General features: G+C 39.1%; 1 long non-coding RNA gene across 1 annotated transcript; it reads left to right on the plus strand.

Moving 5' to 3' along the window:
* Window positions 1-448: 448 nt before the first annotated feature.
* LOC133728304 (uncharacterized) lies at window positions 449-2,043 on the plus strand. The gene is made up of 3 exons (XR_009855776.1): window positions 449-622; window positions 770-1,144; window positions 1,952-2,043. It is a non-coding gene; the product is annotated as an uncharacterized LOC133728304 (long non-coding RNA).
* The last annotated feature ends 20,419 nt before the right edge of the window (window positions 2,044-22,462 follow it).

Here is a 22,462-nt window from a genome sequence, read left to right on the forward strand (position 1 = left end):
AGATCATTGCACAACAGTTATAAGAATAGTTCGTTGTGTGAATGAAAAAAAAATAGAGGCAGATTTCCCTCTTAGATCGACCCCAAATTTGGCTCCAAATTGGTACTTCATTGTACAACAGAATAGTTATATCTGTTGTATGAGTGTAGTTTGCAAATTGTCACACAATAGTTTTTGTTTTTGTGTTGTATGATCAAGGAAAATATATTAGAGGTTTCGATGCGTCTCCATATGCCACTCATTCCTTCGCTCCCAAACTAAACTTTACTTACACATAGCGGGAACTTTCCCTCCTTGCTGCCACAACTCAAATTTAATGTATATGGTAAACGTGGTCTGATGGCCTTATACATGCATGCATCAACTAATGGCTTGTCTGGCCATGTGTCCATTTAGATCAAATTAGAACACTTGAAGAAAAGAAAAAAAGCCTTAGACCAACCCTGACTCTCTCTTTTCACAACTCCACAGCTACCCAGTCCCCGACTCTCTCCCCGACTCACTCCACAGCTACGCCCACTTTGAAGCCCTAAACTCTAAATCCACCACCTCCGAAGCCCCGACTTTCTGGTACCAATCCCTGCCTCCGAAGCCCTAAATCTGAGATTCGTCTTCAAATCTAGTTAGTTCTCGTCCTCTCGAATCTGGTAAGCCCTAAAATTTGGGGGTTTCTGGTTTCTCGTCCTCTCGCCCTCACTATATATGCACGACACTCACTTTTGATTCAGATTCTTCACAAATTACAAATCACACTTTTGATTAACTGAAGGTTTTCGGGTTCTTCACTTTTGATTTGGGATTCTTCACAAATCACATTATCCAAGGCGACCTCTCTTTATATGAGCAGAAGAACCCGAAGCTCAAGCTCCTTCGACCTCATGAACGGTTTAAGAGATCGAGTCGGTGCCTAGCACAGATAACGAAGAACCCCATCGCAGCTGTCCAGCTCCAAAACTGATTCTCTCCTGAAAGGTAAACATCCCCAATGTAATTTCAATTGAAATTTCTGGGTTTGGTTTAGAGTCTCCTGTTATTTTTTATTTTTTAGGTTCTTGTGGGAGAGAATTGGATTGTATGTTAAAGTGTGCCCAAGAAGATGGGTTTGGCTTCAGTTTGATGCAAGGCCCGGAAATTCTTGATTTGGGTATGTTTAAATTTAGATACTTGAAGTCAATTTTGGTTTTACTGGTTTGTTTTTAGCTTTATTTGCCTATCCTCATTTGTTCAAGAAAGGAAGTTTAAGGGAGATATTTCATCAGTTCTTGCTGGTTGCTTAGTGTCACTTGTGCTTCAGATATTTCCTTCCAAAGGCCTATTTTGATCTAAATTTTGCAATGAAAAAGTATGCAGTCTGCTTGTTCTTCCTTTTCAGCTTAATGTGTTGTGTGGTTTTCAATTAAATAGGCCAGATCTATCGGTTCAAAAGACTTTTTTTAAGCTTGCTCTTCGATTTTGTGATGCACTCTGTGTCTTTGTTGGAGTGCTAGTATATATATATATGACTACTTGTTGTTTTCCCTTTTGATTTATAATTTGTTGTGATTATTAATTTGCTCAAACCAACCCTACATAGGGAGCATGCGTTTTCTTTCACTTCCCAAAGCATCAGGCCCAAAGAGAAAGTCATTGGTTTACATGATTTGATGTGATATCCTAAAACGTTTCGGGTCATATCATTTAAGAACTGTCAACTTTTTTTTAATCTTACCCAAATTTCTGGGTTGTCTGTCAGCTAATGCAAACTGGGTGTTTGGTAAATCCAAATGTATAGGTCAGGGGCTTAGCTAACTAGTGTATGTGTGAGCAATTGGTTTACTAGAGGAACAGAATCAGGGAAAACAAAAGGACATTAAGTGGAGATAGAGAAAAGCAGAGAATGAAGAAGAAATGACTCATATGGATGCATTCTCGCTTTTGTTCAGTTAATGAGTTTTATTGTGTTGGCTTGAAGGTGGAGTTTGATGCAAGTCCCGGAAATTTTTAAGGGTCTGCTATTCATTTACATCAGTTGCTTAGAGGTATTCGGAAGCTTTGGAAGGAGTACACTAGGCCAAAAAAGCTAACAGACAACGGACCAAATTCGTTGTGTGATTTGGACGATCTCCGTTGTGTATCGGAGCGTTGTGTGATGAAAAATGGCACAACGGTGGAAACCCGTTGTGGGAATCACAAACAGTCAGCACTTATTTGATTAAAACTGTTGTGCCTTCTCTCGGCAGATGGCAGCCACAGTTGCCGCGCAGTCATGCTGCACATGTCATTGGCATCATTCACACAACAAAAGTTGTTTCCAAGCCATTGTATGAAAAGCGAATCAGACAACAGCATTTTATTTTCTCTGTTGTATGAGTTATCCTCACACTTCACTTTTGGAAATTTTATTGTTGTGTGTTAGTTTTAGATAACGTATTCTAGTTATTACAGTTGTGTGATTGTAAATAAGACAACGTATGTTTGTTAGAACCGTTGCATGTTATATAAGGATTCATTGTGTGAACATCCAAATTGTTACTTCAGACAACATTATGAACATTAGAAATTCTGTTGTGTGATAATCGTCTTTTCTGGATTTTGTGCATTGATAATAATGCTCCATTTTACCTAATGAACAGTGACTAATTGTAAAGAAAAGACACTGGAATCTATGAAATGAGTAATCCAACTCATACTATTTGAAGAAAAGCATTCAAACTTTAAAAGGGAGAATTTCCCAATCATCCAAGCCAACATTGAAAGAAGAAAAGCATTCAAATGCATGCCCATCTACTTAGGACATCAAAAGCTGATACAAATACAAACTATTTGTTACAAAACATGCCACACAGTGCATGAATATTGTACCAGCAGAGAAGCACAAAAATGATGCTTTCCTTCAGCAACAACTTACTTCCTCTTATGCTTTCCTTTAGCTCCTACACATACGCCTTCACGACATACTTTGCCCATTCATAGGGGCCAAGCTGATACACATGTTGTTCCAAAACATGTCTCTTATGAAGTCTTCATTGATGGTTGTCAAATTCCTTGAACAAATTCTTCCTTGTAACTGCCCTCCAATGCTATCTGCAAAACATGTAAGAAGAGTACTTTTAGTAAGCTAACTCAAACATGCACTAGCACCTGAGCTTCATTTAATATTACTAAATCAGAAAGCACACGTCTTCATCTAATATTACAAAATCTAAAAGCACATGTTCTAACACTGAATTGAATGATCAAGCCTATAGCAGCAATACCCAAAAAGAGAAGCAGAGCTATAACAAAGACAAACTTAATTATATTGGGGGACATGGGGTACCCCTCCTATATAATCAGTTATATGGAATCGCCTTCAACATCCCATGGCCAATTTTTACCTTGTAATTACATGACTAGCAGAACAATAAGAAGACACTTTTCTAATAAAACAGGGGATGCCTTTAGATGAAAATAAAACTAGAACAACAATGGACATTTAGTATAATTATGATAAACAATTATGACTTAATTAAAGAGAAAGACGTACATGTTGACTGCCAAATTTTTTTATGCCTTAATTAAAGAAGTTACATTGCATCAAGTTCCTACAAAAAAATATCACTTAATTAAAGAGAGACAAAACGTTCCAAAACGATACACTAGTTTAAGGCGCAAAGCTAATACTATGCACACCATTGGATATCGCAGAGCCAAAAACTGACCTTTAGGCATTGCCCTTCACAATAGAAACTCTAGTTATTGACCATTCAAGAACATTGTTGTCGCCCTCCTTGACGTCAAGATATCGCAGAAAACTTCCATTTAGAATAAATTCATAAATGAGAAAGCACTCTCCACGACCACTTGAGCAACAAAATCCCCTCAATTTCACTAAATTTTCATGCCTCAATGAGGTTAACATGTTCAACCCCTTCAAGAACTCAGCTTCCTTAATCTGGCAGCATGTTTTACCAGTACTATTACTGATAACAAGAGTCGCATACATAGACAAGAACTAGTAGGTAACTAGAAAGAAAAGTAAAAGCTTCAGAGCATTTCTGTGGCTTCACTCATAAAATTCAAAGGCAAGCAAAGCATAGGTATATCACCAATATTCAGTAGAGAATTTGATATGAGACCTGTTAGTTACCTCATTTGCCACATTCGAAAGAGCTTGGTATAGACCTATCCAGATTGGTATTGTGACCAGAGTTGGTAAACAAGCTGCATTGAAAAAACCAAGTTAGAACAACATAATCTAGCTCAAGGTGACACACCACGTAAATCAGGTTAAATTCAATAACCAACAAAACATAGTATCAGAAAACATCAAAATCATTAATAGGTATTACAGACCAAAAAAGTCCTCAAATTCATGTAAGATTTAACTTCTTCTACCTAGAAGTTATAAATGAGGGTGTTTCAGGCACAAATACATGTGATGAACGATCAATATAAAAAGTATACACAAACATGAACATGATCAATATAAAAAGTATACACAAATATAAAAAGCTGCATTAACCCCAGCCTGCCGATACAGCCTTGATATCTCAAGTTGTATTCTTTCCTATGTGAGCATACCAGAATTAAACAAGAGTTATGCACTGAAGATAAACGGTTAAACTTTATCACTTTGTTCTCTCGATAATCAAAAGTTGATTATCACTTCAAACCAAATAAGTCGGGAAAAAAACTAGAAGGAGAAGGAGAAGCCCAAATCGTCCAAAAGGCTCAAAAGAAAACTAGTGTGAAGTTTAGAACCATACATATGAACCACTAGTTGTACTCGAGGGAACTGAAAGATCATCATCACCTGTAGGGGGGCCAGCCTGAGGTTCCCTTCCTTCTTTCACAGCTTTCCTTATATCTGCTGCTTTCCAAGCCGCATACTTCTGCTTCTGCTCAAGCTACAAAAAGATATAAAAAGGTGAACTACTCAAATCCAACTGTATATAACCTTCAAATCAATAATAACACATTTGTATCCTCAACTTTAACCAAAAAGAATATATAAAGTTTCAAGTGGCATAGCAAAACGTAAAACTCACATCAAGTTGAAGCACACCAAACTGGTTAATTCAAAGAAAATGCTTGCAGCATAGAAGTGTCAATAGACACCAACAAAGATGGCATTCAAATCTATGAATTTTGTCATTATATCATTTCTAAAAAAAAACACAGGGAAAACCAAGTCCTCGGGGTCATAAAGGATTGGTCACATTCTTATCCTGATCATGGGGAACTTACAGGGCCTGTACAAACCAAAAACAAACAGCAATCTCATTTGCGTTCAACAAACTTAAACTAACCACATGTTCTCCCTAAAGAGTTCTCCTAAACCCCTCCACTAATGAACTTCCAATTAAATGGTATAGCTTATTTAGAATCAAATAGTATAATTACAAGAACCCCCTGACATTGCCGAAATATATAAGTACTCTTGTTTTCTTGAAATTACAAGCAGCAGAAACATATCACAGCTTCACTAATCTACTGACTGTTACAGGGAGCCTCAGCATTCGATTTTGAACCAAAAATCAAGTAATGGCAGCAAAGCTAAAGTTCCATTGTTATATTTTTCCTTGATAAAAACAAAGCAAACAGACTAACCCAGTTGACAGTAAACTCAAAAATGGTATAGAGAAGTGGTTAAGAGAGAAGAAAAGACCTTTTCAAGCTGCTTCATGAGTGAAATCAGGAGGGAATTGGTGGTCTTGGTGCACTTGTTCTGAGGAATCTTCAGCCCTCGCTTCATTGCGTATAATCGACCTAATTTCAACACAAAACAAATACAATTCAATCAAACCCAAGGACAAATTAGGGTTTTAGAGCTCATAATTTGCGAAAGATTGGACAAATATCAACCTGATGGCGCTTCCATCGAAAGGTGGTGAAGGTATCGACCATGCGCTGGAAGTTGTCGAGCTGACAGTCTGACACACCAGATCGGGGACTTCCTCTGCCTCTGAACCGCCTCTATCTCCTTATTCGTATCATCCACTGTAAAAAAAAAAAACAACCAAATTAATCCATTACGAGAAAGAGAGACGTACTGAGTAATCGATGAGCCGTGAGGGGGTTCTCTCTAGAGGCATCGATTGGGGGCAAGAGAGTACACTTGTTTTCTAGTTATAGACAACATTTTCGGTACCTGGGTATTCAAGTTTGAAGTTATATGTATAAAAATCATTACCAAAATGACCCAAAGCATGCAATCCAGCATTCACCCATGAGCACAAATCATATGAAAAGAATACAATAATAAAAAAATTTGCGGTAGTTTGATCAGAAGTTTGTTTTAAAATCAATGATAACGAGTTTGGATAAACAACTATACTAGATAACCCCAGTCAACAATTTCACTTCAATCTTAGCAGACAAAATAGCTGTAAGAGAAGATAAAACAGATTATGAGTGAAAATCACAATAAAAAGTAAGATACTGATAATCATTTATTCCCAAGTAATTTAATCTAAGGTTTAGATACCAATAGCTCATAGAACTTGATACTAATGCCCAAAATTTAAGCTTCAAAAAAAAAAAAAAAATAGAAGTAACCTAAATATAAAGTATGCGTCACATTGTAGTTGCAAGTAAATTCCATGTGACTTTACAAAGCATCCTCTGAACATCTAAAGGTCAATAGACTCAATATGCCATCTTTCACACACAAGTACACCAATGTTACAGACATTAAAAGAAAATAGCCAATTAAAGGAATTCTTGAAACCCAGAAGTTATAACATCTTCATAAAAAAAATAATCTGAACAAATTTACTTCATAGAGAATGTAAATATGATAAGAAAATACCTTCTTCAACCTGGTTTTGATCTCAGACTTTTTGGACTTGTTGTAAATGCGCATTTTCTCAACTTGGCGAGCTCCCTTTTCAACATAATCAAGCCTCTTGGTTGGAGCAGCCTCACAAACCACAGAGCGACAAACTGACCTCTGACTTGAGCTCACAGACAAATACCCTGCAAATAGAAAAACTCATGTATCAAATTCCAATTTGAATTAACAACTTCTTAGACTGGTTGCTGAGAGATCAGTCAGAAAAAAAAAAAAAAACCAAAACTTTAAACCAAAAACAACAAAACCCTCCATCCATATGTGCTTAATTACACTTGAAGGGCTAGTGCAGGTGGGTCTTTCTATATCTTGAAGACCCAATATATGAAAAAGTTTCGAACTTTGTTGAACATTTTCCAATTGAAACTTTCTCCGAAATCAAATTTCAAGATGAACAAAGATAAATACGAAATTGAGAGAATTGATCACCTTTGGAGAAGAAATTGTGAGAAAGTGAGAGAAGGGAAACCATCACTCACAGCAAATCATCACCATTAATTGTCTTCCTCTTCTCCTTCTAACACTTATCGCTGGCCCTAAACACTAAAGCCCCCACAATTAATCCCAAATTGAACCAAAAGTGGTCTGATTGAACATAAGAACAAATACAAAAAAGAAGAGATGGCGAAATTACTCACTGGTGATGAAGCTGAAGAATTCAGAGTCCTTGACGTCCTTAGTGATGGTTGTGACATGTTATAGGACACTCTAAAGCTTGCACTTGTGGATGAGGATCAGCGCTTGCTCGCTCGCCATGTGCGGCTACCATGAGAGAGATATGAAGGAGAAAGGAAGTGGATATGAGGAAATCGAGTAATCCAGTAGCCCACAAATCCCCACAAATCAAATTTTCGTGAAACCCCCAAATCGAGTAGACTACGAATCCCCAAATTGACATTATAAACCCAGAGATCGAAGAATCCTAATCTTTAGCAGATCTCGAAGAACCTCCTCCCTCTTCCCAGTACACAGAATCCTTATCTTCTTCACGAATGGAACTTAGTGACGGCTGAGTCAAGATAATAGAACCCTAATCTCGGCGGTGATGTAGATGTAGATGTAGATGGAGGAAGGGATTGTGGAGACAATAGAAGAGAAGAGCGATATGGGAAGAGAGAGAGAGAGAGAAAGCGAGTGGAGACGATGTTTTGAGGAGAGATGGTTTAGAGGAAATAGCTATTTTGTCTAAGTGGCTGGAGACAAAGTCAATAGCCTTAATTAAGATGTCAAAGAGGCGTTTTTTTATTTTATTCATTATCAGACAACACACGGATCAAATTATGTTGTCTAATTATGTAGACATTAAATTTGAGCTGAGATTTTAAAGAGGGAAAGTTCCCGCTATATGCAATCAAAGTATTAGCTTTGGCGCTAGAGATAGGCATTTCTCTTCAGACAACATGAATAAGCCATTTATGTTGTAGGAGCTTGCAACATCACATATATGTCAATAAAAATTTGCAGATTTGGGGGGAATGAGTGGCATTGGGAGGCACATCCAAACATTCTCAATGTATCTTCCTCGATCATACAACACAAAGTAAAAAAAGTGTTGTATGACATTTTGCAAGCTACACTCATACAACAGATATAACTATTCCGTTGTACTATGTAATACATATTTGAACCCAAATTTGTGTCAAACTAGGAGGGAAATATGCTGCTCTTTTTTTTTATCATTCACACAACAAATTTTTTTTATCAGTGTTGCGCATTCACCTTCTACATAAAAACTTCAAAATTTTTATGGCTTTATACAATGTAGGGTTCTTAATCGTGTTGTATGATTGACTTTCCATCATCACACAACATCTTTTTTTTTTCTCGTTGTGCAAAAAGTGTTGTATATTGAGGTTATTGGCCTAGTGTAAACAAATAAAAATAATTAAACAAGTATAGAGTGAGATTTTGTCACAAAATACAAGTTAGTGTATAGGACGTCCCATGTATATTTTATGAGTACAATTTGTATATGTATAAGTAATGAAAAATACAAGTATATTTCTATCTATGTATAAATCACACGAATTTACAAGTATATTTTGTGAGGTACAAAACTTTACAATTTACATGTGTATTTTTCGTTCCTTCAAATATTTAACGAGAATAAAAATTCGATTATAAATCCAAAATCAAGATTGGAACGTGCGGCCCAAGTATAGTCGCCTAGACACAAACTTCCTTTCAAATCCTTTGGGCAACCTTACTGAAATGGCCAGGTGGGGGAGGACGAACACAAGAGGTAGAAATCATTTTGGCTTGAGCTACTCTCACATAGTGGCTTAGGCCCAATTGTATGCACTTCTGAATTCAAAACCCGTTATGGACGTTGTCGTCATTCTAGACACCAATTCACATAGGCTATACTTACTTAGATAAGAAAAGTCATAAGTGTGAAGACAGTTCAACAAGTGTCAATAAAGGCCGCCCTTAACCTTAAAGGACCTGAACTAGGTGCCCTTAAAGGGTTTAGGCCAATATTAACAAAAGAGACTTCACCTATTTCCAAAATTAATTTCAAACTTATAATAAAACTCTTATCCCTACCAAACATCATCATTAAAGAAAAACACAATTTTTTTTTTTTTTTTTTTTTTTTTTACGATTTACAAGTATATTTATACAAGAATGACGCATCAATGCAAAAAGACTTTTCAATCCCCGACATGTGTTTCTGTTTTGGTTGTTGGAGTTTACTCACACGAGCTTCAAAAGCTTACCGGGTTTATTGTTGCAACCCGGTGCGCTCTTCCAATTAATCACGTAGGGATTATTCTGCAGGTTAGGGTGAGCATGGTTGAAACCATAAAGCTTAACCTGTTGTTGCCATGGCAGGTTTAATTACCTAACTGTGTCATGCACTTGTTAGTCTTCCGCTATGTAATGAGTGTAGTGTGTGTGTTTACTTATTGAATTGTTGTTTCAATTTAATTTGTAAATTTAGTATAATATAATATGTGACTCTAAAGAACGAGTCTGTATTCACATTGTGGGTTCGAGTCATCGTTGGTTGCTTGTGTTAAAAGAAAAATTTTACAGGTATTTAGTGTTGATGTCCAAACCATCACGCCCAGATTATTTGTGTTTGATTTAATTGTATTATTAGTTGTGATTGAAATCGGGGTGTGAAAATACATGACCGACAATATTCCTTTTATAGAGCATTTACCATTTCTCATTTATCGACATTGATGCACAAGACTACCTCATTTAGCACTTTCCCAACTAAATTAATTTTAACTGCAATAGGCACCACAAAGTCCTCCTAAAAACACCGTCACATGCATTGTTTATTTTGTGATCATAACTCAATAAACTTATTGCTGCATCATTGCTAGCATCTACCTTAAGCAAATCCCTAAAACATATATAGATGTTTTGAACTTTTCCTACTCCTATTATATGAAGGAGCTTTCCTATCGATGATCAGTTTAGATTAAGGAGTGATTATTAGTTTAGACTAAGGAACTTTTCTATTCCCATTAGATTAAGGAGTTTTCATATTCATATAGATTAAGGGTAAATGCTCCGTATATAAGTGTCACGCCTCGATTTTCAAGTACAAATAATAAACAAATACAAATACACAGGGCGTGATGGTTTAGACATCAACACTAAAACAAGTACATGATAATGTCTAGCTAGAACCTACAATGTCAATACAGACTTGTGCTTTAGAGTCATATATTACATTACACAAAGTTTACGAATTAAGCTTACTACAAAACGGAAGTCTAAAAAAAGTTAAGTAACAAAATCAGCTTCCGAACACCTACAGTTACAACTGCACAATTCCTACTTCAGCCATGGTTTCCCTGACCTGCAGGATCAACCCCTACACCATTGAATAGTGCACCGGGTTGCAACAACAAACCCGGTAAGCTTTGCTTGTATGAGTAAACTCCAACAACAAAAAAGAAGACCAGAATAATAAAGTTAAACAATCACACAAAATAGTAATCCCCGCATATGATTTAGTTCAGGTGATTACGTGAAGACAAAACAAAAAGATAATCCCTGCGTATGATTTAGTTCAGGAGAATATATGCAAATAGAACAATATAGAAAAAATGGTAATCTACTTAACAACCAATAATGTAATTGCACACAATAATAATCTCCTTTCACCCAGATGACACATGAATCACTGAAATACCAGACATGCTCATCGTAAACAACAACCGATCTGACAACTCTACTCAAAATCGCCACACTGGTTCCGCCACACAGGTCCTACTACACACACTCTACTGATTTATCACACACACACCAACACAACTTGACATGAAAACAGGAACAGAGGAAAATTCGTCAAAATATATAATTCCACAATCACAACACAACCATACCAATTCCACACCAAAGCTCCATTCTTCATAAACATAAACGCGTAATTTAATTTATATAAATATGTAGTCATCCTCTCAGAAATTCCACTAATACCAACTATAGTTCACAATCACAAAACTCGAGAAACTCATTTTCCATACCTCTGAACCGCAGTCCTATGAATCGTAGTCAATCGAGTTCATATCATTTAAAGTAAATATTCATTTCCGAAAACGATTTACAATTTATAAATTAATTCCAAAAAATAAGTAAATTCGTTCATAAATGAACCACATGAGATTTACTCGCCTAAAATCCAGCTGCGTCTTCAACAAAATAATATTAATTATAGGACACCCTCTGTCAAGCACCTAATAGAATAATATCACAACTTAGCATATGAATCACAAAGCAATTTAAAGTTCAAAACCCCCGTTTCAACCCGAAAGTAATGTCAATCGAGGCGAAACCTCATCTGAGAACACCCAAAGTCTCCGGAACAGTCCTACGATCAATATGTCAAAGCTATAAGTCGATCGAACGACCGGATCCTCACAGATAAAAAACTGAGACAATCGAAAATAGTAAAAATTCTAACAAATTCATACGAACTCCGAAAATTACATATTAAATATCAAAATGCTTGTATCAACGAGTAGATGATAATTAAAACCAGAAACTGCTCCTGGCATGGCCAGAAATGCCATCAAGCGCTTCCACTGGCGATGGCATGGTCAGAAACTCAAAACAACCCTAATCAAACCATCCGAAATGTGCTGAATGAAGAGAGGAACAACTTCATACCTAGAGTTAAGTCAGATTCAACCTAGATTGGCCGGAATCACGTGTGCAAATCAGAGAATCCTCCACCGTTGAACTTCAAATCACAATCTCGGCTACCACACTCAAAATCGTCATTCAATGCTGGTATGGATGTGATCTAGAGAAGGAGAAGATTCCCAAAATGAAAGGATCGAGCCCAGCCGCTGCCGGAATAGAAAAGTCTGACTAGGTCAGAAACGTTGCTCCGATCTGCTGCTTCCAGTGGTTGTCGTCGACGGTGAGCACGAGAGGGAGGACGGGGAGGTGGCAGCGAACACATCTGTGCAGGTGGGTCGGTCAGAGGACGCTAGAGTTGGGAGAAAAAGCCGGGTCGGGTCGGGGCAAAACAACTGTGTCTAGGGTTTCCGGAAGGAGAAAGAATGGAGAGAGACAGTTTCCAAAATGGAAATTTGGGAATTATGACCCAATTTCCGGAAAAAATCATATATATACTAAAATGGAAACTTTTTCCGATGACCATAACTTCTTCATACAATTTCCGATTTTCGAATTCCACATATCCACAAACTCATGACGACGCGGTCTACAACTTTCATGAAGGAAGTATTTAGAGAAACCCAACGAATAAAAAGTCAACCCTTTGACCCTGATGAGAGCAATATTTGCTATGTTTTTAATGTTATTCTCTCTACATTTTACTTAGTTATTCTCTTAACATTATCATTTCTAACTTAGTTTAGTGTTTCATCTACTTTTGAGTCTAAAATGAAGGCAATGAGGAAATGGCGCAGAAATGGAGAACTGAAGTTTTCTCAATCCTACTAGGAGAAGAAATCCCAGTTGAAGTAGGAATCCTGAGTCAACTAGGAATGAGCTCGTGGGAATGATGAGAAATAGCGATAATCCTAATTGAACTAGGACACCTGTTGCCATTAGGAGTCCTAATGATACTAGGATACCTGTGGAAGCTAGGAGAGCATAAACAATAATCATGAAGCTTCTAGATGATGTCATGGACGATATGTGAAAGACATGTGGTGGCAAAGCAATCAAGATTAGACAAGAAATCTTAATTGGATGCAAGATACGCATCAAAGTCAAACCCGATTCAAATTAGGAAATCTGTCTGTGCAGATCAGTCAACTTCGACATAATCCTGAGAGCAGTTCAGAACGATCCAGATTATGATCCTTATATGGTTCGAAATCTATGGATGTCTAGTTTCCAGAGCTTCTTATGGTTTGTCAATATCAATTTTCTAGAAGAATTCATGGCCAATTTAGTACACGAAGATCAATCTATCCGAGAATCTGTTTTGCGCAAATAAGGAAAGTTTTGGATGTAAATATCTTTTGGATGAGTTTGGGAAGGTATCTACTCCATATTTGATCTGATTTTGAGGATATATTGAAGCCATGTTGATGTGGACCAATGAGAAAATTCAAGAGGAAATCTACATCAACACAAAGAAGGAAATTGAATCAGAATTGAAGACGGAGATCTAGGGTTGACGTCTAAACCTTCCTCTATATATACACACCTATGTTGGACGTTCAAACCATCTTCCTTCACCACATTCAGCCATCTCTCTCCCTCTATATACGCCCATCTATTCCATAACTCTAAAATCTCTCAAACCCTGAATCAAATAATGCCATCCTTCCCTTTACTCTCTAAATTTCGGATCCTCGTTCAATCATCGATGTCATGATCCATTGTTAATGTCTGGGATTCAACGGTAGCTGAATCTGGGTTAATGCTGGTCCGCGAGGCGAACCGCTACTTATGATGCTCTTGTTATCTCCGCTATCTGTCAAATAAAATACACAGGGTGCACTACAAGAATAAGTTAATCACACGACACTCATCACACGACACATGAGTTTTTGCTGTCGTCTGAGTTAGTCAGAAGACAGATTTTTTAAATCGGTCGTTTCATCTCTACTCAGCCAACACATCGTCATTTGGTAAATTTGAGAGATTTCAGACAACACTAACAAGAACATCTGTTGTCTAAAAAAAAAATTAAAAAATGTTTAAGATAATCCAAATTGTGTCTGGCCCAAACTCTAGGTTACTTGACCTAGTGGTAATAGGATTTTAATTAGAGATAATCTCGGAGAATATCTTAGAGATTCCTATTCAATGTATGATTACCTTTCCTTGTATGATTCAGATTCTATGCATTGTAATCCTCTATATAAAGATGCCTCTATTATCAATGAGAATACACAGTGATTTTCTATCAATTCCCGTTTCTCTAAAACACGTTATCAGCACGAGCCCTAACCCTAGCCTTAAAAACCAAAACCCTAAAAACCGAAGAATTCTTCACCGGATTAGCCTCGCTGGCGCTGCCACTGCCCCTGCAGCCTACGCATCACAACTCAATGCTAACCCTAGCAGGTTAGCCTCGCTGCCCCTGCAGCGCCTACAAGCCCTGCCTGCCTTCAGCCCCCGCCAACACTCGCCTTTCCCCGCGCATGCTCGTTTTTCCCCGCACACCCTCGCCTTTCCCCGCGAACGTTCGCCTTCCCCTGCGAACACTCGCCTGCCCTCATGCACGCTCCCTCGCTGCCCTCATGAACGCTTGCCTTCCCCGCGACCTCGCGACTCCTCGACCCCGAGGCCTCGCGACTCCGCGATTCGGCAACCCAGCGATTCCGCGACTCCGCGACCACGCTGCAATCCTACAAGTCTGCTTGCTTGCACTAGGACTGAAACTCGTCTCCAATCCTACGACAAGGACCAAATACGTTCTGCAATTCTAAGATGTATGTTTTACTAAAAGTTCCCGTTTTTGAGTTTTTCCTCTTTTTCTCTTCTTTTTCTCGGGGACTTGCAACCTCCCTTTCTTTATCATAGGGGAGACCTAATTAAGCCGAACTGTGGGGGTTCGTGCTCACTCCAAACATGGAGCTTGTTGAGATCTCCAAACGTAGAGTTTGTAGAGAATTTATGATCGACCACTTACATCATTGTTTCGATCCAATCCAACATCACTTGGAATTGAATTTCTTGGAAGCGATTACGCTCAGAAATTCATAATTTCTTGGGAGTGACTACGCTCAGAAATTTTATATGTTTTCGTGGTAGCTTTTCCCGCTCTGAAACTAACCTTTTTTCTTGTTCTCTTTCAGGTTGAGTAACCTGAATAAATTGGACTTTGCTCCATTGGGAACAACTGGCTCTGGATATCACGAGTGGGTTCGTGATATTCGCCAGCATCTTAAGGCCGATGGAATCCTAGACAGGACGTGCTAACTGTTGAGCAAGCTCAAGCTTTGGAAGCAAATAGAGCAGCCTTAGAGGCAAATAAGGCGAAAGTTATCATCCTAATGACTCATCATATGGATGATTCGCTCCAGTACGAGTATATGAATGAAGAAGACCCCAGAAGGATGTGGGTCTCACTCAAAGAAAGATTTGGCAACGCCCGTGACTCTCTGCTTCCTAACCTAGAAGTGAGATGGCATAGCCTCCGCTTCTGTGATTTCAAGTCAGTTCTTGACTACAACTCGGAAGCACTTCGGATTAAATCCTTAATGGAATTATGTGGTAAAGAGATCACAGATGCGATGTTGATTGAAAAGACTCTCTCTACCTTCCCCGTCTTTGCATTAATGGTTGCTAAGAACTATCGAATCGATGTTACTGCAGGACGGATCACAAGGTTTCATGAGCTTATTGGAGCTATGAATGTCGCTGAAAAGCATGACAGCATCCTTGTGAAGAACTATAATTCGAGATCTGTGGAAACAGAGCATATTCCGGAATCCAATTATAGTCCCGCCCCTAAGAGAGGGCGCCAAGAGCGAAACCCTAATCTTAGGGATACGTTTGGACGTTCTGGTCCATATAATCGCTCTACTTGGGAAGGTAACCGCCAAAATAGGCGAACACGGAACCGAAGACGTCAACGTGGAAAGAGAGAGGGAGGCAACACCTCTGGCCATGTTGGTGGCGCCACCATCTAAATGACGCGTTCAAAGCGCCTCAATCAATGGAGTCTGAGCAAAGAGATGTATGTTCTTGATGTGGAGTATCCGGTCATTGGGCACACATTTGTAGAGCTCGTGAAGAAATTGTCACCGCCTACAAAGCATATTATGAAGCAAGAGAAGCTCACTATGTGAAACAAGAAGATCATGAAGATGATCTAGAGTGAAGGGTTCAAGACTACAAATCTGGCTGGGATCAATAGATCGCCAATTCTGTTTAAGTCTTTATTTTTCCAAGAGATGTAATAGGCAATTGCCATATACTTTGCAGTAAATGTCATTGATTTAGTTTTTCTTCACATAGGCTCATCCAAATTGAGTATGATGTCTAGAAAGGTTTTGAGATAAGTGGTACTTAAGCGAGCTTTGCTCCACCGACATCTCTCTACTCACTTGGTCATATTTACCGAAAGAAGTCAAACGACTACCTTTGTTTTGCATTAGCTAGCATTTGGATTAGATTCTCTTAATGGTTAAGAGATAATGATGTACTCTGTTGGCTTATGAATAAAATTTTGAGTTCTTTTCATTATGACTCCATTTTGATTCTGAGCATATTACTTTGTGACTACGATGGCTGGGCCATCAGTGTTAATTCAAGGACATGGAATAGCCCAAGTTCCCCTTGCCAAATGGCATCTTGATTACTGTCACAGAAACTCTCTACGCTCTTAGGGCAAATAGTACCCTATGAATAGCCAACGGATTCCATGCGAAAACACATGTAGAGAACGAAAATGAGTTCCTTTGCAATGCCTCTAATGATTGTGAATAAAGGCGCATCTTAGAGAAGTTTATGTGTCTCTCTAGTGGACCCTATGTCACTATTCGAGCTATTAAATCCAATAAAGTTATGAGAGAAGATCTCTTGGATTTAGACACATATTGGCTTTGTCACGACAGGATAGGTCATTCTAGTTATGATATGATGATCCGTCTACTAAAGACTTCACATGGACATCCTTTCTTTCGAGCGAAACGAAGCATGAATCAAAAGTTGATTCCTGGACTAAGTGTGACCGCTGCTGCTGTCTCTGGCACCGCCGCCGTCCACCACCGGCCTAGGGTTGGCACAGTCCCTATCCATAACGCCATGGATGGCATCCATCATGGCGATGGCACCCCAAGTGATGCTGCAATCACCAACTTGCTTCAAATAGCGTTTCAGACGCTCAGGCCCAACCAAAATCCTCATTGGTTGCTTCTAAAGCCTCTCGCTCGTTTTACAAAGCTTGTTCCTTAGGGAAATTAAGTCTGAGACCGTCCTATGCAAAGGATATGAAAATACTCATTCTGTTCTTACATAGAATCCATGGGGATTCTGTGGACTAATTTAACCAACTTGCGGACGTTTAAATATCTCATGATGATTGGTTGACACGCAAACACGCTGGTCACGTGTTGTTCCATTGTCCACTTGTAATGCTGCTTATGCTACACTCCTACCAAATATCATATGACAACGGGCTCACTCCCCAGATCATCCTATTCCGTCAATTGGACTTGACGAAGCTAGAGAGTTTACATCGAAGACTTTCGATGGTTATTGCATTGGGACTGATGTTGGACATCATATTCTCATGAACACACCCAAATGGTCTCGCGGAAACGACTACGATGGTAGTCAGGACATTGGTAATGCGCACCAATCTCCTTATATCCGCTTGGGGTGATGCAAAATTGCATGCAGCGATGCTAATTCGTCTACTACCCACCGCCACTCAATCTACCTCTGCGTTACAGCTAGTGACTGGGTACAAGTATCGTACTTACGCAACTCTGAGTGAGCCATTTATGTGCCAATTGCGCCGCCACAGCGCACTTTGACAGGTCTTTACAGACGAATGGGCAACTACGTTGGATTTGAGACAGTCTTCTTGTTGTTAGGGGGAGATAAGAACACGAATGTTCAGCAGGAAGGATAGGAATTGTCGTGTCTGTCCCCACTATGTCTCATCTCGATCCCTATTAAAGTGACGGATCACACATATCTACTGCAAATATGCCTGCAAGGAAGGACGTCCCTACGAGAGGACGTAGCGCCACTCTACATGGAGGTAGGCATGGCGCCAATGCCAAAGAGAGTGGCACTCTAGCGTTATAGGCCATGGCCCCAGCTAGGATGTGTGGGAGGCCCGTGGGTTCGAAGGATACTTTGGCACATTCCAATCCTTTGATCATTGACACTCAAAATCCGTCTCATGAGAATCTTCTGGATTAAGGTTACCCTTGGGGGACGCCTCAACGTCAGAACCTATTCATGAGAATATAGAGCTCTATATAAATTACACTAGTGTACATGAGATGTGGGATAAAAACTCCATCATAATTGATGATGTAGTTACAAATTTCGTTGCGCATGAGTTTGTTGAGTCCGATGATATCGAACTACGCTCCGTTGATGAATGAATGTCAACGTAGAGAAATTTGGCTTAAATGGAAAGATGTGATCCAGGTTAAGTTGGATTCTCTAACGAAGAAGAAGGTTTTTGAGCCAGTGATGTCAACACCTCCTAACATAAAACATATTGACTAATGGATTTTCGTTAGAAAGCGTGAAGAGAAAAAGATATAGCAATCTCGCCTTATAGCGCAAGGCTTCTCACAAAACGCCCTAGAATCGACTACAATGAGATATATTCTCTCGTAATGGATGTCACTGCACTCCACCACCCTGTCAGTTTGGTAGTTTCCGAATAACTGATCATGCAGCTTACGAATGTGGTCACTACGTATCTCTATGGAGATCTAGATACGGAATATACATGAAGGTTCATGGTGAACTTCATTTACCCAAGTCAAGTGGCTCTAGACCACGGAGCGCGTTTACAATGTGGTTGAAACGCTCACTAAAGTGACTACTTGATTGGGAAGGGATATGCCCGCGCGTTTCCATAACAAGTTTCGGATTCTATCGCGGTTCATGTTGGACATGATCTTCATTGGAATCCCTTAAAGAATTAAGGGAAACCGCAGAACACTTGAAATCCTAGTTTGAGATGAAGGATTTTGGGAGAACACAATTATGCCTTGGTTTGGAACTTGAGCATCGTGTTGATAGATGCTTAGTCATTTTGACAAGGTCAAGTATTCAAGCACCCCCATGATCGGCCGTAGTGTTGATCCTGAAAATGATCCTCTTCATCCGAAGGATGATGACGAAGATGTGCTAGAGGCAAAAGTGCCCTACTTAAGTACAATAGGCACATTATTGTACTTAGCTCAATGCACAAGACCGGACATCTCATATGTTGTGAACTTGTTAGCTAGGTATAGCTATGCGCCAACGCGACACCATTGGATTGGTGAAAAAAATATATCTTTCGATACTAGAGATGTACGACTGATAGGGGCATGCTTTATCCCTACAGAGAGATTATGGATTCGAACCCATCACACACTGGGAACGCCGCTAACACTAGCCTGCGTCCACTATCCCCATCCCAAAACAACATGTGTTTTGGAAGGTTTTGCTGATATTGGGTATCTCTCTGACCTACACGAAGGTCATTCCCAAAATGGTTAAGTGTTCACCATGGGTAAAAACCATGATATCTTGGAGGTCTACAGAATAGAACCTAGTCGCTATATCTTCGAACAATGCAGAGATTATTGCTCTTCACGAAGTGGCTCGTGAATGTATATGGATTGGATCCATAATTACGCATGTTCGAAAATGCTGCTTATTTTGAACAAATGAAGCAAGACTACATCAAAAGCGACAACACCAAGGATAAACAGCAACAACAGACTCTCCTCAAGAACAAAGCGAACTAGGTTCGATCTGAGGACAGTATGGCAGACCCGTTGCCTAAATTCCACTTTCGAGAAACATGTTGGTAGCATCGTTTGCGGAAGATATCCGAACTCCCATGACCGTTGTCATCAGGGGGAGATGCAGACATCAGGGGGAGATGTCTACATGTATGGTCTCGAAACGTGAAGGGTGTGTTATGCTCTTTTTCCCCTTCGACCGAGGTTATTTTTGTCCCATTAGGTTTTTATTACTTGGCAAGGTTTTTAACGAGGCAGCGAGAGAAGCATCGCGTTTGGGCGACACAAGGGGGAGTGTTTATGTAAATCCGAATTGTGTCTGGCCCAAACTCTAGGTTACTTGACCTAGTGGTAATAGGGTTTTAATTAGAGATAATCTCGGAGAATATCTTAGAGATTCCTATTCAATGTATGATTACATTTCCTTGTATGATTCAGATTCTATGCATTGTAATCCTCTATATAAAGAGGTCCCTATTATCAATGAGAATAAACAGTGATTTTCTATCAATTCCCGTTTCTCTAAAACAAAAAATTAATTTACATTTATTTTTTCCACTCAAAACACTCCAAACCTAGCCCGTGTTCCCTCTCTTGGCTAAAAAAATTAGGTCACTCTCCCTCCTTCGCTCTCAGCCTCTCTCCTACTCACCATCGCTCTCACCCTCAATCCCCCTCACCCTCGTCGAGCCTTTCAACCTCGCTCTCACTTAGGCTCGTCGACCACGTCTCTCTCCGTCACGCGCGCCTTCAGTCTCTCCTCCATGAGTTCTTTCTCCATCAGTCTCCCTTGGTCGCGACTCCATCTCTCTCTCTCTTTGAGGATCCATGGGTTCACTCTTCAGCCTCTATCTCTCTCTCCTTGTAAGTTCTTCTCTTTCAGATTCAGTTCAGTTCTTCCTTTGTTCATTGGGTGATTGGGTTTACTGATATAATTAGGTTTATGGCAAAAATCTACCGCAAAAATTCTCAACTCTTCCCCTTGTTCTTCCCTTGGGCTATCGGATTTCATGACACGGATTGGGTGCACTGGCTTTGTGTGTTTGGTTGAGGACAAAGATGAGCGACTCAGATTGTGATTTTTAATCACAAAATTCAGGTATGACCATATGGTATTGTGGATTCATATAGATTTTGGTAAATTTGTTTAGGTTTTTACATCAAAACTGAACCAGGCCTATCTGAAGCTTAGGATTTATAGCTGGCTATTTGATAATCTAAGATGGTGTCTGTGTGATTTATAATATTTGGTTCGATTGAGTGTGTTGAATTAGTTTCTAGGTTCACTTGGTTGGAATTGGAATTGAATGTATTGAACTGGTTTCTGAGTGTATATATAGGTGCTCATTATTGTTGCAAAGTGTGCTGGACTGAATGTGTTCTCTGATTTAAATTAGATTTAATGTGTTTTCTGTAGGCAGCAAATCCAGGCTCCAGCTAATTTAAATATTTCTCTCAAAGGGCACACACCAAATGCTTTCACAAGCATTATAGTGCTTTTAAAAGATCACACAGTTTTGCTTTTCTGGGTAAGCTTGAATGCCACTACCATCATATTTAGATATGAACACAATTTGATTCAATACCATTTGATTTTATGCAAATTTATGGCTTATCTTTCATATTTTGGTTTGAATGAAAGTTGAATTGTAGACTCAGTGTTAGTAGTCTAACTTTGATGTTTGGTTCTGAAGTCTATTTAGTTAGAAGTGTGATGCAGCATTTAGCATTTAGCATTTTTACTGTTGTAAGAGTAATGAGTAGGTTTGTGATAGGAGCATTTTAATGCGACGTTTTAACTGCATTTCCCTACATTTTCTGCGTTATTTCCTTAATAAAACTCTGTTTAGGAAAGTTTCCATTCTTCGATTGGGAAAGTTCCTATTTTTCATTAACGGTTTCTATTTTAAGGACCTCGGAGCTAAAAAGTGGAAATGAACTCACGAAAGGAAAGAGGAGCTTGCAAACGTTAAGGAGAGCAAAAATGAGACACAAAGGGCCACAGAAATGAGCAGAAATGAAGAAAAGAAGTTTTCCTGCTTCAACCAGGAAACCCTGCGAAAGGAAGGAGAGCTTACCAAGCAAGTTTCCAACACAACCATGAAAAAGAAATGGAAAAATGAAGTGTCATGACGTTGAAAGGTGACAAAACGTTAAGTTGAAGCAACAAGGCCCAAGAACTCTCAAGACTTTGTGGATTTTCGGCAATTGGATCAAAGCCCACTAAAAGCCCATGCAATTAGGGTTTGTGACGCAATAATGAACCCTAGAGAATTGTTGCCGTCCAAGCCAAGAGATAAAGAAGGAATTTGCGTGAAAATCAAGGAAGGATAAAGAAGATTTCGGCAAAGATATTCTCTAGAGAGTTTTAAGGAAAGAAAATCTGTGTGGAGACCAAGAAAAGTGCTACAAGGCGTCTAGATACATTCCTAGAATCTCTAAGGGAATTTTGGCCGAAATAAAAGAGATAAAATCAGAAAATATTCATGGAATTTCGGCAAGATTATTTAGGGAGGTATTTTAAAGAATTTTATGATTGGTTGGACCACATCATAGGGCTTACTTGGCAAGCTATCATTGGAGGAAACTATGTGGAATTTTCAGATTAATTCCATGGATTTATTAAAGGTTTACACGGCTTGGAGACCAAGGCATGCCGTCCCCTATATATACTGTTACACCCCACACCTGATATACCTTTTTACCGAGTTACATGAAATTCTTATTGGTTACCGTTCACGATTTTAATTTTAACGTTTAG

The sequence above is a fragment of the Rosa rugosa genome, chromosome 2 (assembly GCF_958449725.1).
Source record: "Rosa rugosa chromosome 2, drRosRugo1.1, whole genome shotgun sequence".
Lineage (NCBI taxonomy): Eukaryota > Viridiplantae > Streptophyta > Magnoliopsida > Rosales > Rosaceae > Rosa > Rosa rugosa.